The following is an 11498-nucleotide window of genomic DNA, read 5'->3' on the forward strand; positions in this document are numbered from 1 at the left end:
TGGGAGCAAGAGGCACAAGGAGCTGAGGATAAGAAGGTGTTTGGAGGAGGCCATGGGGAAGTAGCCCAGGAGTTGTAGCTGTCATGCAGCTGTTACAGGAGGCTCTATAGCCAGCTGCAATCCACAGGGCCCTGGCTGGAACCCGGAGTAGAGGGTGGGCCCGGGTTCCCCCAAAACCTCCCAACTCCTGATCGGACCAGGAGGAGTTGACCCAACTGTGGGGAAGCCACTGAGGTGAGCAAATCTGCCAATAAGCGCAGGACCCACCAAGGTAGAGGAGGAACTTTGTCACAGTAACCCTTCTTGAGTAGGGATGCTTTCCTGAATTGGAGCCTTAGAATGCATGTAATGACTGTGGAACTGTTTCCAGAATATGGAAAACTATACCTGACAAAGGAGTATCCTAGCTGGTGCTCTTTCAAGATTTTGTCATTTCTTATGGCATTTTCCCACCCTGAGCTCACACACGCTGTGATGTTGACTTCATACATGCTGACTGGGACTTGTACTACTATGAACATTCTTCACATTCCCCAGCTACATACTTTCTTACCTTTATTTGCACACTCAGCAATTATTCCTCTCTTCAATCAAAGTACAGTATATTTGCATTTGCTTAGCACTCTCCAACACACTCTCATTGCATTTTATTTAATTTTATCTACCTCTCAAAGGGACAATGATAGTTTTGTAATTATTTTCCTTAAGTAGATAAAGTTAATTCTTATTCTTTCATTTCTCCCTAGTCCACCATATGCAACCTCCCATACTGGGGTGTGAACTCCCAGCTCCAGTCTGGTCCCCTGGCTAACAGAGGCTCAGTTTATACCTACAAGTGGAATGAATGTATCCCCAAGTGTGTTTGTCTGAGAATTTATAAAGTTAAACTGCTGGAATAAGTATAAGCTTTATAATTAAAGCTCTGAGGAAAACTTAACCACAGAATCACTAGAGCAGCACGTTGATTATGCTGTCCTTCATGTTTTTGCATTAGCATTTCTATTAAAGTGAGACAATAATAGAAAAATGAAGAAAAACCCCCATACCTAGGAACTGTCAGCTGTCTTTGCAGAATTCAGATCTGCTCATAAAGAATATCAAGTACTTAATGGGAAATGTGATGACAGTCACATTAGTAAGCTCATGAAATTCATGGTAATATATGTTTAAATTAATGAATGTAAAATAGCAATGTGCTTGAATCTATGCAGGGCTCAAACTGAAGGATGCAATAGTCTCCCTTATTAACTCACTGCCATTCATGTCCTGTATTTTCACAGGAACAGACATTGCTATACATATATAGGAACACACTAATAGCCGATCTAATTTGGCAAGACAAATATTGGGGCTAAATCCTGTATTATGTTATACATTAATAATATATATACTTGTTCTGCGATACAGAAGGAGGTGGGTGGCAGACTAGTTGAAAGTCTCTGGGTGAAGATAAATGGGGGAGAAACAGGAAATGCCCTGGTAGGGGTCTAATAGAGACCACCAATTCAGGAGGAGGAGGTGCACGAGGCATTTCTACAACAAATAACAGAAATATCTAAAATACAAGACCTGGTAGTAATGGGGGACTTTTACTCCTCATGCATCTGTTGGAAAAAGTAAATGGCAAAACACAAAATGTCCAAAAAGATCTTAGAATGTACTGGGGACAACTTTTTATTTCAGAAGGTGGAGGAAGAAACCAAGAGGACATCCATTCTAGATTTGATTCTGACTAATAGGAGGAATAGTTGAAGGCAATTTGGGTGATGAAATGATAGATTTCATGATTCTGAGGAAAAGGAAGGAGTGAGAATAGCAGGATGGGGAAATGGACTTCAAAAAAGCAGACTAACAAACTCAGAGATCAAGTAGGCAAGATCCCATGGGAAAAATATCTAAGGGGGAAAGGGCTTCAGAAGAGCTGGCAATTTCTCAAGGAGACAATATTAAAGGCACAACTGAACACTATCTTGATGCAAACAAAAGATAGGAAGAATCGTAAGAGGCAACGTGGCTCCATCCAGAGTTCTTTAGTGACCTGAAAATCAAAAAGAAATCCTACAAAAAGTTGAAACATGGATTAATTGCTAAAGAGGAGTTCAGAAGAATGGTACAAGCATGTAGTGACAAAATCAAAAAGACTAAAGCACAACCTGAATTACTCTAAGCCAGTGACATAAAAAGCAATAAGAAGAGGTGCTATACATACATTAGAAACAAGAGAAAGATGAGGGAAATTGTAGGTCCTCTAGTTAGCAGGGAAGGAGAGCTAATAATGGACAACATGAAGAAGGCAGAGGCGTTTAATTTCTATTTAGTTTCAATCTTCACAAAAAGGTAAATTGGGACCAGATAGTTAACACGATTAATATTAACAAGGGGAAAGGAACACAAGCCCAAATAGGGAAAGAAAAAATTAAACATATTTAGATAATTAAGACAGCAGGCCCTGATGAAATTCACCCTTGGAACTAGCTGAAGCAATCTCAGAATCATTAGGGATCGCCTTTGAGAACTCATGCAGGATGGGTGAGGTTCCAGAAAACTGGAGAAGAGCCAACACTAGTACCTATCTTTAAAAATGGGACAATGAGGACCTGGGGAATTATAGACCAGTCAACCTAACTTTGATACCTGGAACGACACTAGAACAAAGTATTAAACAATCAGTTTGAAAATACCTAGCAGATAATAGGGTTATGAGTAATAACCAATGGAGTTGTCAAGAACGAATCATGACAAATCAACCTAATTTCCTTTTTTGACAGGGCTGTTGGCCTAATAGTTGTGGGGGAGGGGAAGCTGTAGACATGATATATCTTGATTTTTGTAAAGCTTTTGACAGTCCCACATGATAGTCTCATAAGAAGACTAGGAACATGTGGTCTAAAGGAAATTATTATAAGGTTGGTGCATAACTGTACTCAAAGAGTAACTATCAATGGTTCGCTGTCAAACTGAGGGAATGTATCTAATGGGGTACCACAGGGGTCTTCCTGGGTCAGGTACTATTCAAGATTTTCAATAAATATTTATTAATGGACAGGACAGTATGGTTACAAATGTGTGGATGTCATCAAGCACTTTGAAGGACAGGATTAGAATTCAAAACAACCTTAACAAATTGGAGAGCTGGTCTGAAATCAACATGATGAAATTCAGTACAGATAAGTGCAAAATGCTATACTTAGGAAGGAAAATTTAAATGCACAATTACAAAATGGGGAATAACTGGCTATGCAATAGTACTACTGAAAAGGACCTGGGGTAATAGTGGATCACAAATTAAATATGAATCAACAATGTGATGCAGTTGCAAAAAAGGCTAGTATTCTGGGTGTATTAACAGGAGCATTGTATGTCAGACACGAGAGATAATTTTCTTACTCTACTCAGCACTCATGAGGCCTCAGCTGAAGAACTGCATCCAGATCTGGGCACCATACTTTAGAAAAGATATGGACAAACTGGAAAGAGTCCAGAGGAGAGCTACAAAAATGATAAATGGTTTAGAAAACCTGACCTAAAAAGAAAAGTTTAAAAACCCAGCATGTTTAGTCTTGGGAAAATGAAAACTGAGGGGAGAACCTGATAAGTTTTCAAATATGTTAAGGGCTGTTATAAAGAGGACAGTGATCAATTGTTCTCCATGTTCACAGAAGGTAGGACAAGGAGTAATGGGCTTAATCTGCTGCAAGGGAGATTTAGATTAGAACAGTAGTTTTCAACCTTTTTTCATTTGCAGACTCCTAAAAAATTTCAAATGGAGGTGTGGACCCCTTTGAAAATCTTAGACATAGTCTGTAGACTCCCAGGGGTATGTAGACCACAGGTTGAAAACCACTATTCTACTGTAATGACAACTTTTTGCAGACCCCTTAGACAGTTTGCATACCAAAGTTTGAAAACCACTGGATTAGATATGAGGAAAAACTTTCTAATATAAGGATAGTTAAATTCTGGAATAGGCTTTCAAAGGAGGTTGTGGAATCGCCGTCACTGAGAGTTTTTAAGAACAAGTTAGACAAACACCTGTCAAGGAAGGTCTAGGTTTCTGTGTTCCTGCCTCAGCACAGGGGTCTGGATTAGACAACCTCTCGTGGTCCCTTCCATCTGTACATTTCTATTATTTTCTGTTTGAACCTAAAATACAGACATAGTGGTTTGGAAACAAGGCATTTGAATGGTTTAAATAAATCTTTTTCTGGAGTATAGAGGAAGAATAAGTACAAAACAATCTACATTTGTTCTCTAATAAATGTTAATGACTACAAAATATTAGCTGTCTAACGCTAGTTAGATTAAGTTACATGGTTTGGATTTTCCATGGAAACTCTAACATGGTATACTTATCCTTTAAGGCTAGAAGAAGAAGTGTTGAGGGCCAGACTAACCCATTCCAGCAGTTCTGGGGCAGACAGATACCCCAAAAATAGCAGAGGTAGAGACTGAGATGGAGGAAGTTCTCCCAGAGTAACAGCTGGTGTTTGTAAAAATCATGAGCTAGTGTTCTCTGTATGGGGACCAGGGACCTTGTAGTGTAAAGTGGGGCAGGGCTCCTCTCTCTCAGCTAACCAGGACATCTTCCCTCATAACAGGGAAGACACTAGTAAGAAGAGGATTGCTGGCTAACCTCTCCCAGGCTAAGGGAAATGAGACTGAGGACGTGTCTTCACTGCAGTTTAATCCAAGTTATAACTCCAGTGTTGCCCCTAACTTTGAATCTCTCTCTCTCTCTCTCCCCGCATCACACACACTCACTCTTAACTCGAGCATGATAGTGCTTTAACTCAAATTGGCTGGCCCGTGAGGAGCTATAGGCTACACTTTGAGTTAGCACAACTTGACAGCTGTTAACACAACCATTCTATGTAGCCTGAGTGTTATTTTGCAATGTGGCTGCTGTCACTTGGGAAGGATAACTTGAGAGGTGTTAACTTGAGTTAACTCTGCAGTGAGACATACCCTGAATGGTTTTAACTCTGCCTCCAAGCTGGTGGAGCAGACTGGGAAAATGACATCCCTGCAGAGATGCTTGGGGAGGAAAGGACATTTTGGTGTAAAAGTTTTTGTTTCAAATGTTGTTTATTAGATGGTTTTGTATCCAATCCAAGTGAGCTGGGTGGAAGTAATTTAAATAGATTTCTGGGAAAAGCCAGCTCAGGAATCAGAGCCTACTACAGCACTTTGTAGACCAGTGGTTCTCAGTGGGGGTATGTGTATCTCTGGGGGTACACATAGGTCTTCCAAGGGGACATCAACTCATAGATTATCAGAGTTGGAAGGGACCTCAGGAGATCATCTAGTCCAACCCCCTACTCAAAGCAGGACAAATCCCCAGACAGTTGTTTGTTTACCCCAGTTCCCTAAAATAAGGCCCCCCTCAAGGATTGAATTCACAACCCCAGGTTTAGCAGGCCTATGCTCAAACCACTGAGCCTCTCCCTCCCCCTCATATAGAGAGTTGCCTAGTTAACAACAGTACATAAAAAGCCCTACCAAAAAGAGTACAAACCAAATGTTCACACAGACCATGACTTACTTATACTGCTCTAAATACTATACACTGAACTGTAAGTACAATATTTATATTCCGTAATTATATGGTAAAAATAAGAAAGTCAGCAATTTTTCAGTAACAGTGTGCTGTGATACTTTTGTATTTTTATGTCTGATTTTGTGGGCAAGTTGTTTTTAAGTGAGGTGAAAGGGGAATACACAAGACAAATCAAACTCCTGAAAGGGGTACAGTAGTCTGGAAGGGTCGAGGGCCACTGTTGTAGACATGTCCTCCACAAAGGCCCAAATTCTTCTCTTGGGTGCCCAAACATCCCAGTGGAGTCAATGCTCTCAAGAATTTGACCTTTACAGACTCTTGTCTTCAGTAATGTATGTAATTCAATTAAAACTAAGGTGGGAGAAACACTTCAGTGGTTTTGAAAAAAAAAATCACACACTAAATCAGAGTTTCACAACCTTTTTTAAATCATTCCTGACCTTAGCTTTCTTTTTTTTTTCCCTTGGAGTTCACTCACCCCTGACAATGGCGAGAGTGCACAAGTGCAAAATTCACCTGGGAATCATCTGACAAGATATTTTCTTGCAGCACTTCTACTTCTGGTTTGTCCAGATATCCTCTGAGACAGCTTTTCTCACAGTAGTTTGGATCTTCTGGTTCAGGTCCTGGCCACAATATGGAGTGTGTGTGTGCAGGGGTCACGGAACATCCCAACTCCTACACACAGCCCTATATGAACATTTTATAGCCACAAAGAGTTTTGATTCAAGTTTAGTTCACAAAATGGACAAATTTGAGCGGTGTTGTGACCCCCGTGGGCTGGGTCACAACACCACTCACTCAGATTTGGCCCAGCCAAATTACTGAATTATTAGAAGGCTCACTGCATCCCCCTAGAAAGTTTGACATGGTCCCCATCCCAGTCCCAAATTCTCCCTGGGTTGAGAACCTCTGCCCTAGATGACTAACTGGGAACAGATGAGGGGTTATTTATGTGGATCTAAGGACAGTGTAAAAGAGTCCCCTTAGGTTTTCTTGCAGGTGGTGGAGGACCCTGGCCATGCCCAGTTATTTACACTGGGTGGTTCATCCACAGGCCCCAGTTTCTTACTTCTTGCAAAGAGGCCCTGCCTTCTGCAGGCCTTTTTAAGTCCCTTCTGATGAGAGATCAAAAGGAAAGTTAATTTAAGCATAATTTCCTCCCAAGGCCCCTGTAGGGGGAAAAGGCAACAGTACCTCTAGCTGTACAGCGTCTGTGGAGTGGTTTTCAAGGAATCCCTCTGATTGGGCTCACTCTGTCAGGCGTCCCCTGGTAGTAGGGTCAGGGTGGAGATCCAGATGGTTGTTCTCCAAAGGTATATCTACAAAGCAAAGAAAAACCCGCGGATGGCCTGTGTCAGTCAACTTGAGCTGCAGGGCTGTTTCATTTCTGGGTAGACTTCCGGCCTCCGGGTGAAGCCTAGTGTCATAAACAGATAGTAGGAGTTAATAGAACAGAAGTACTTTATATCTCTTTTGCCTGTAAAGGGTTAACAAGATCAGTGAGACTGGCTGTCACCTGACCAGAGGACCAATCAGGGGACAGGATACTTTCAAATCTTGAGGGAGGGAAGGTTTTGTGTGTGCTGTTAGTGTTTGGTGGTTGTTCTCTCTGGGTTCTGAGAGTGACCAGATGTGCAACCAGGTTTCTCTCCAATCTCTCTGACACAGTCTCTTATATATCCAGAATAGTAAGTACGAGGTAGTAAGGCGAGTTAGGCTTATGTTTGTTTTCTTTATTTGCAAATGTGTATTTGGCTGGAAGGAGTTCAAATTAGTATATTGCTAAAAAGGATTTAATTTGTACTGTATACTTAGGCTGGGAGGGTATTCCCAAGTGTCTACAGCATGAAAGGCCTGTAACGTATTCCATCTTAAATTTAACAAAGATAATTTTTAACTGTTTTCCCTCTTTAATTAAAAGCTTTTCTTGTTTAAGAACCCGATTGTTTTTTTATTCTGGTGAGACCCCCAGGGGACTGGTCTGGAGCCACCAGGTAATTGGTGGGGAGAAAGGGGGAAGGGGGAGCAGAGAGGTTATTTTCTCTCTGTGTTAGGATTACTTTCTCCTCTCAGGGAGAGTCTGGGAGGGGGAGAGAGAAGGAGGGGGGAAGGGTGGATTTTCCTCTCTGTTTCAGATTCAGGAGGTTGAATCACAGTGATCTTCCAGGGTAACCCAGGGAGGGGAAGCCTAGGAGAGGCAATGGTGAGGGAAAGGGTTTACTTTCCCTTGTGTTAAGATCCAGAGGGTCTGGGTCATTGGGGGTCCCCGGGCAAGGTTTTGGGGGGACCAGAGTTTCCAGGCACTGGAATTCCTGGTTGGTGGCAGCGCTACAAGTACTAAGATGGTAATTGAGCTTAGAGGAATTCATGCTGGTACCCCATCCTTTTGGACGCTAAGGTTCAGTAGTGGGGAATTATACCATGACACCTGGACTCTAGGACCCTGTAAGGTGGGAGGATCCAGAGCTCAAGCTCTGGCCTGAGCCTAGCAATCTACACAGCATGTCACAGTCCCACAGACTGAGCTCTGCAAGCCCGAATCAGCCATGGAGTTTCTTTGCTGTGTAGACATACCCCATGTTCTTCAGAAGTCACTCCAGCAGTTTCCTGCTCTGGATAAGCTCTCCCCAATGACTGAGTGGGAAACTACTGTTTCCTCCTTTTTAAAGGCTTCCTCCCTACCATATGTGATTGACAGGGCTGGAGGGGGCGGGCTAGCCCTGCACATAGGGCCTCTCTGGTGCCTTTCTCATTTGTGTGGGGTCTGTACACCCCATCAAACACAGTAGATAGTTACACTATCAAGAATAACAAATATTCTCAATCCACCTATGTCACAGTATAAAACTAACCCAGGGTATAAAACTGGTGTCAGGAAGAAATTTCTATCTTCAGTTTAGTAATCTTCTGCAGCATCTGATAACAGCAACTGTGGAGACTGGATACTTAACTAAGTACCAAATTCAGCTCTCTTTCATTAGTAGAGTAGTTCCACTGAATTTGTCTTAAATTAATCATTAATACCCCCCTCAACCTCCAATATGTCAGTTCCTATATTGTATAACAGCTATCAGTACAACACTGAATAAAAGGGGAGCCATTTAATTCAGTGTCTTCACAACAGACATTTACCAAGACAACAGTTTTTACTGGACAAACACCAATTAATCGAAACCTTCTCAAGATTCCATTACAACCCCCTCAACCCGCCACAGACCTCAAATCCAAACAGTAAAAAATATGTAAGTATTTTCAGGCAATATTGTATTTTCTGGGAAATGAGCACTACATTTCAATATATCCCTATTGACATAATTGAAGCTATGACTCCAATCTGCTAATGGTGCTGGTGCACCTAATTCAGCAGTAAATTTCCTCTCTCATTTCTGCATACTGGTGATTTTTTTTTAATTTGGTTAGTTGTCTCTTGATGCTTCACCCTATGGTGCTGAAATGTCAGATGAGATATCAAGTCAGCTCCCGCCTAACCATCTGCTTCCTGGCTGCTTTCCAGCGGTAGGCTCATTTCTGTGACCAACTTCAATTTGGCACATCTCATCTTAGCTGGAGATAGGGCTCCCAGCCAGCTAGCCCATGGATAAAGTTCAACACTATTTTTCATTATTTGTGAGTTATCATGAGGTTTCTTTCTTCAAAGACTTTGGTTACTCAGGTCTTCAGTGTACTCAAGTGTCAGATTTCCTGTGCTGCTAGGCTTGCTCCTGGGGAAATTTCGTGTCACTGCACATATACAGAATTCATGTCCCCCACAGATTTCTTTGCTTCCCTGCAGAAAAATGACTTCTGTCAGGGAAGCAAAGGGAAGCAGCAAGAGCAGTCACATGCTCCTCCCTGTCAGCGGAGGCAGGTCAGTAGAAACATAAATCACTTCCGGGGGGGAGGGGATGGGAAGTCATATGTGTGAGAGAGAATGACGCTTGGCCTCTCTTGCTTGCTATTGTGGCACACTTGGCGAGGAGGGACAGGGCTTCTGGGTGTGTCTAAGGAGGTAGGAGTGGGACAGGCTCTGTCCTCTCAGGCAAAACAGAATATATACTTCTGGGGGGAATTCTGTACCACTGCGCAATGGAGAATTTTGCAGAAATTAACGTGCATGCAGAATTTTCTTTCCCCCCACAGAAATGGGCTGCAGTGCTGCTAGCTGCCACTAGGGGCCACTGGACCCAGCAGAGCCCAGCTCTCATATAGAAAACACTCCTGCGGGGAGGAAGAGTCTGCTAGAGGGTTCCTGGCAGCTGTAGTTCCCAGCATGCCCTGAGGGAAGGAGAGGGCAGCATGCAGTGCAAGCCTGGGACTGAGCATCAGGCTGTTTCTCCCTCTGAATCCCTGGGTTCTGGAGTGCGGGGAAGGGAGCAGGTGTCTGGGCTGGCAGGGTCATGGCTGGGTTCTGAGGGGGGAAAGGTGTGGATATCAGGCCCAGGGTGGCCCCCCAGCTGGGCTCAGGGTGAGAGGGGCAGAGAAACAGGAACTGGGTTGTCATAGAGGTTTCTTTAACTCTCTACTCCTGGGGGGATTTTTGTGTGTGTCTGATTATTACAGACATACTTGCTAACAGCTATTTTGAAATAAATTACCAAAATAATCAAAACTGGCATGATTATGTAGTGTTATTTTGACAAATAAAATTTGTAGAATTTTAAAATATTGGGTACAGAATTTTATTTTTATTTTTATTTTTTTTTGGTGCAGAATGCCCCAAGGAGTATAGGCCTTTTCCAGATTGTGATTTCACATGATGGGTCATTCATCTGTGTATCAACTGACTAAACTTGATTCTCTTATGCCAACCCCAGCATGAGCTTTTATTTTGTAAACTGCTGATTTTCATCAACATGCAGTAGGCCTGTCTTCCCCTACCAGCAGGGGAACTCTATACTAAAGAAGAGACTTAAATTAACGAAATGCACTAACCACTCATAGGTGGTGGTATTCCCCTATCCCACCCCGCTCTGACACATGCACCCTAAATCTAAGTTTCCTATTTGAGTGCCACTTTAAAATCTTTTACTTTTGGGCAGGCCTCCTGTGTTCTAAAGCCAGTGCTCAGCAGCTACAAAAGCAAGCCTTCCACCCACTGGATGTTATTCTTTGCTTTATGATGTGGAATGGCTCATTTTTCCTTTCCTTTGACTGCATACCTTGGATGACAGCCTGACACTGCCAATGTAACACTTGAAGTCTGGAAGTTAGTGACCCAGCTCCCATGGCTGAATGGCTATCCATCATACATATACTCGGGCCAAGAGCCTCTAAAACTTGCACTTCCCAGCATCCGTCTGTGATTTTTTTTTCAATCCTTTGCATTGTCAACAAATAGGATGAGGTTAGACAATCTAGCCCAAGTTGTCCCAGGGCACAAGCTTGTGGGAGTTTTCTGCCACTTTTTGTTAACTGCTTTTTCTTTTAATGGAAATTTGGGGTGAGGAGGAGTTAATAGCCTTATAAAAAAAATTAACATACAGCAACCTTGGGCCAAATTCTATATTCATTTTCATCCATACAATCCCACTGAGTTGTAGGGAATGTAAGAGTATAAACTGTACAGAGAAACTGCTCCTAGCTGCCAATTCAGCAGTGATGGACATTGTGTCTGGTGTAAGAAAACGTGTAAATGGTAAAGTAGTATAACTAGCACCTTTTGGGCTTACTATAGGTATAGAAAATGAGTCAATTAAGTGCCAATTGGGACAAGACTAGGGGAAAAAGAAAGAAAAGCGTACAAGGAAAAGCAACGAACTTATTTTATATCTCCATAGAGATATAAAATACGGAATAGGTTATGTTTACCTCCTGGTTAATTTTGGTCCATTTTGCCTTAGAAATAAGCAAGTGCAACTCTCTTTGACTGTATGGAAACTGCATCCCCTTACAGAGTGAACTTGGGTAACTGAAAGTAGATGAGACTTTTAAGCAAGTT

Source organism: Gopherus evgoodei, chromosome 2 (genome assembly GCF_007399415.2).
Source record: "Gopherus evgoodei ecotype Sinaloan lineage chromosome 2, rGopEvg1_v1.p, whole genome shotgun sequence".
Lineage (NCBI taxonomy): Eukaryota > Metazoa > Chordata > Testudines > Testudinidae > Gopherus > Gopherus evgoodei.